A 5514-nucleotide genomic window follows, 5' to 3' on the forward strand; every position below is an offset into this window, starting at 1 on the left:
AACAATTATTTTCTTTAGAAAGCTTTTATTCCTGCTTTTCCATATTGACCAATTAAGTTCTTTTAAAGCATTCTCCTTCTCATTACATTCTTATCCTCATTTGCATTTTGGACTGCTTTTTCCATTTGAAACAAATTAGCTTCTAAGATGTTATTATATTTAGTATTTTTATTTTGCTTTCCTGATTTTCCTACATTACTGTCATTTCTCTTTCCAATTTTTCCTCTACTCCCTTATTTGAGTTTCAAAATATATTTAGAACTCTTCCATAGTCTGAGGTTAATTCATATGGCTTTGGATATAGAAACTTTAACTTTGTTAACTTCTGAGTATGTAATTTGATCTATCATAGGAACAAAGAAATTGTCTATGGTTGGATTTTTTTCTTCTGCTGTTTGTTCATATGATTTTATTTTAACTCTTTTTGTTAAGGTGGGGACCTACCTCTAGGGTGGAGAATGCACTGTCCCAAGTTTCAGAGAATTTTTGGAGCCGTTTTCAAGGAAACCCCCCAGGAGCCTCAATCCCTCCAAGTTCCTTTGAGAGGCTTTGACTGATTTTCTGGCCTGCACTCTGGTTTGTGGATGACCCCAAGCATTTTTTTCTGCCCTGGAACCATGAGGAGAGTTCCTACTCTGCTATGGAAGTAAAGCTTCTTTTCCTGAGACTGGGCCTCCAGACTGCATCCTGGATCTGAATATTGGCAGAGCAGCAGGGTCCTACCTCATGGAATGCAAAAAAACCTTCAATGACACCCCTACCCCTTTACTATCTGTGGGCTGAACACTTGGGAAGCAGGTGCTGGGTGGTTCCCTCCCAGGTGGCACCCTGTCCTGCTCCTGGTTGAGGTGGAAAGGTAGCAAGTCTGTGCTGACTGGACTCCTCACTCACTCTGGTGAGGCAGAGATTTCCTATTGATCTTCTCAATTGTCCTTGACAATCCCTGGGATGAGAAGCCTGGAAATCTCCTCCACTGTCAGGTATCCAGGTGCTGCTATGAACTATTCCTGGATGTCTGGAGCCCATTTGCTCCAGTGCTGGCCAGGTTGAGCTTCTGTCCCTTTCTAATCCTGATTTAACAGATCCTTCCTATGTATCTTTCAAGTTATCTTGGGCTGCAAAATCATTTCACTCAGTCTTTCTGGGGATTTTTCCACTCTAGAATTTGGTTAGAGTCATTCTGTTAACCATGTCTGGAGTGACCTGGGAGAGGGCCTGTGGGATTTCCTGTCTATACTCTGCCATATTGGTTTTGCCACTTCACCAAACTTCTCAGCCTTGCCAAGCTGGGGAAGTTTGATGTGGAAACTACCTAGTCCTGTACCCAGGTTGGAGGGACATAGCAGGATATATCCCAGATGGGAGTTACTTAAAATTCATTGATATTTATTTTAAAATGGGTATCAATCTGATTTAGTCCACTGCAGAAATGTGTAAACTCCTTTATATTTCCCCCTTTCTGCATGGAGATTACCCTCAGATAATCTTTTTCATTGAGCTAAACCAGAAAGGTCTTGTCGTATTACTGATTTCCTCTGTCATAGCACCAGTCTCATGCCATGCCAGAGACCAAGAGGAGTGGGGAGACAGGCTTATCAAAGAGGAAATGGTCATCAATCAAATGTGCTGTTCCTGCTCAGTTATATTCTTCAAAGCATAATACTGCCCAAGGCTGACCAGAACTTCCAAAAAGAGCTTTTCTATGGTCCAATGTTAAAACCAGCAGCAATGCAGGGGCAGGCAGTATCCTTGGATGCTCTGGCTAGTTTGAACAAGAGAATTCAGCATATAGTTAGGATTGAGGTCATCACCATTCTGCAGATTGACAGTGTTAATATCAGTGTTATGCTCCTCCAAAGGCTTTTAGTTTCCATGTCAATCCTCAGTGATAGGATCAAACACTTCCTTGAACACGTCAAAGCTCTCTTCATCTCCTGCCACACAGTTCAGAGTCATGATCAATGAGTGACCTGGGTTGTTCACATGGGTCTGGATGACATCATTCACAATCAAGCCATTGGATGTAGCCCTATCCTTGAGTTTTTCATAGTGTTCTAGCATCATAACCCTAGTCATGGGGTGGTTAGTGAGTTCCATTGCTCCAGAATCTACTTAGAAGCTTAATTAATGATATTTGTGAGGGAAGTCCAAGACAACTTGTGGAAGTTCCTGGCTTTTCTCTGCCATCTTGGTTTTACCCTGTAACTTCCTTCCTCCCTCCTTTTCCTCTCGTCTTTCTTTTTTCTTTCTTTCTTTCTTTCTTTCTTTCTTTCTTTCTTTCTTTCTTTCTTTCTTTCTTTCTTTCTTTCTTTCTTTCTTCCTTCCTTCCTTCCTTCCTTCCTTCCTTCCTTCCTTCCTTTCTTTCTTTCTTTCTTTCTTTCTTTCTTTCTTTCTTTCTTTCTTTCTTTCTTTCTTTCTTTCTTTCTTTCTTTCTTTCTTTTTGCAAGGCAATGTTGTTAAGTAACATTTCCAAGATCACACCTAGGCAATTATTAAATGTGTGATGATGGATTTCTTTCTTTCTTTCTTTCTTTCTTTCTTTCTTTCTTTCTTTCTTTCTTTCTTTCTTTCTTTTCTTCTTTCCTTCTTTCTTTCCTTCCTTCTTTCTTTCTTTCTTTCTTTCTTTCTTTCTTTCTTTCTTTCTTTCTTTCTTTTGTACATTCCTTCCTTTTTTTCCTTCCTTCTGTTTTCCCTCATTTTTCCCTTATGTGTACTAATTTGTAAAATCATGAAGGAAAAAAGGAATGTATCCAATTATTATGAGAAAAAAATTAAAATAAAAACTATGGTTTAGGAAGATTGATTATGCCCACCATCTAAAAACAGGGCAACTGAGGAGAAAAATTCTTCCTTTCATTTACATTTTATTCCTTTAGTCTTAAACACTGTATACAGCCCTATCTACAAGTTACAGATATAAGGTATCAAAAGCATCAAACATTATTTTAAACTTCTTAACTACATTGATAATCTTAATTTCTCAAATTTGTATCAGTCTCTACACTCTGCTAAATGCTTTTGGTAATTTTATTAAAATGAACAAACAGAGCCATAAATATCATATAGTTTAATTACCTAATCGCAAAAATTAGGAAACATGTCTAAAAATAACTTGCCCATAATTCATCTCTAGCAGTTTTAAAGAGAATGGAGATAATTTTTTGTTATTATTGTTTGTTTCTTTCTACTTTTCCTTTTCATTGTTTTTCTACAATAGCTAACTTTTCATATTTTGTAGATCACTAGAATCATTAAATTCTGGTGTTAAGAGACAAATAGAAAACTTTTGCCAATCTGTATGCCTTAATAAGAGATTAAAACCATTTGGAGCACTAGTAAGTAGCAATACATTCTGCTTTCTGTCATTCATCAAATCGACACCTTAAATTTCTCACATTTTTCTCTTAACACATCATTTTATTTATTTTCTAAATATTCTTTGATTCAAAAAGTATTACACACATATCTGTGTACATATACATGGAGGTACATACATAAAGACATACATAAATATATGAATGCCTACACACAAATACTTGGAGCTATAGGTATATGTATAGACTTTTCTACCAGGCCCCTTTAAATCATTCTTGACTTCATGGTCAGTTTTGAATTTTTACAGTTTCTGTTAACAAAAGAAAAGCCCATCTGATTGTTCAGGTTTTAACAAATAAAAAAAAAATTCTATGTAAATGATAGATGAAAGGAATGTCTAAAGATCAAAGAAACCTGTTCTATACTCATGACTAGTAAACATAATTTCCTTTGTAGAGCATTTATAACTGAAATAAGTGTTTTTATTTCATCCCAAATAGATTGGAATTATTCACTTGGGAACTTTGCATTTGGCTAATAATTTTACATATATGAGAAAATCAAAGAAGGACATTTTATTTTTAATTTGTTAAAAAAAACCTTATTTTTACTGAAAACTACCATTCCATTATAGTTCCCCTTGGGTTTTATTGCGTTTTTAAATATTCACATTCCAGAGGAAAAAGCTAATATACATTAAAACACCTTTATAAATTACATCTAAAAATTTTAGGATCCGGAATAGCCAAGGCATTACATGTATAGAACCCGGAAGATCAAGGTTAGTAAAACTACTAAATACTTTTTAAAATTTTGAATTGGAGGAAGCCTTAGAAATGAGATAGATTTTTTTCATTATTGTCTAAATTCTAAAATCAAATACTGGATTATGCATTGATTGAGTTATCTATTTTATTAATAAAAATTCATCTTGTCATCAAATTCTGAGTATTTAAATGGATAATAAATATTTTTTTGCTTCTTTTCTTTATTGGGAAGCAGACCTTATAAAGAGAGGATATAAAAGAATTGAATGAATACTTTCAGGGTTATCATTCTCAGGTTCTAATTAATAAAGATTTCAACTTATTAGTAGTGATCTATCCTTTTCTGCCTAATGAATTCATCTGTAACTGTACTCTCCCTGGTCCATGATTGTTTTGTTTTGTCAACCTAATGATATAGAAGCCTCATTGTTAAACACATAAATAGAATATAATGTAATATACCAAAAAATAAAACAGAGAGAGAGAGAGAGAGAGAGAGAGAGAGAGAGAGAGAGCTAGACAGAGACAGAGACAGAGACAGAAGACAGAGTTCTCCCCATTGGGAGTAAGATATTTCAATTCATTCAAATAAGGAGGGGAAGCTTGTTGAAGTTTCTATAGAGGACAGAGAGTAGGGACTCTTCTTATATATTCCCAAAGTATTTTACTTCATCAATATGAATTGAGATTAGCATCTTCCAACTTTCCCCTAGATGCTTAAAATAACAAATCTCAAAGTCCTAGAATGTCCTTTGTGAATAGTCCCCCAAATGATGACTGACTAAGATATGAACTTTTCTATAACTCTTCCCATTCTTTCATTCTGGCTAAGTACTTTGTCTTCACCAAAAAAAAAGGATAGGATCCTTTTATAACATAATTTAAAAATAATTTTTTCACTATAATAAATTCGCCTTCCATTGTTTTACTTTTCCATTTTACCCTGAATGTTGAAAATAAAGTTATCATTAAACTAATATTTTATAATTAACTCTGTGAATTCTTACTAATCATAGAAGTCTTAGGATTATTAATAAATTAAAAGTTCACAATTAAAAAATGGAAAACAAGATAATTTAGTAAATATCTAACCATCTATCATAGTAAAATAATAGATGGCACTTCAAATTTAAGTTATTTTTATAAGTATAATAATTTACTTGAACAATGAGACTAAATGAAAAGCTTTAGATTAAAAAAAGCTTAAAAATAAAATCTATTAGATAATCAGAGAAGGTAAATTGAATGCACGTAATTTCCTGTGAAGCTCTTGATCATATGCAAAACATATACAACTCTTTCAAATCACCTTATTGCAAAATGTTACCCAAAACAGAAAATGGGCAAGAAAGAAAACAGAATGTTAGGACCTTTCTATGGGAATCTAGTAAAGTAGCATTTTGCACCTTGGAGGAAAAAATAATCACAGCTG

The 5514-nt window shown here is 34.2% G+C and overlaps 1 pseudogene; it reads right to left on the reverse strand.

The window, feature by feature from the left end:
• Window positions 1–1175: 1175 nt before the first annotated feature.
• LOC141499139 (creatine kinase B-type pseudogene) lies at window positions 1176–2097 on the reverse strand (annotated as a pseudogene).
• Between the last annotated feature and the right edge of the window lie 3417 nt (window positions 2098–5514).

The sequence above is a fragment of the Macrotis lagotis genome, chromosome X (genome assembly GCF_037893015.1).
Source record: "Macrotis lagotis isolate mMagLag1 chromosome X, bilby.v1.9.chrom.fasta, whole genome shotgun sequence".
In the NCBI taxonomy this organism is placed as follows: Eukaryota; Metazoa; Chordata; class Mammalia; order Peramelemorphia; family Peramelidae; genus Macrotis; species Macrotis lagotis.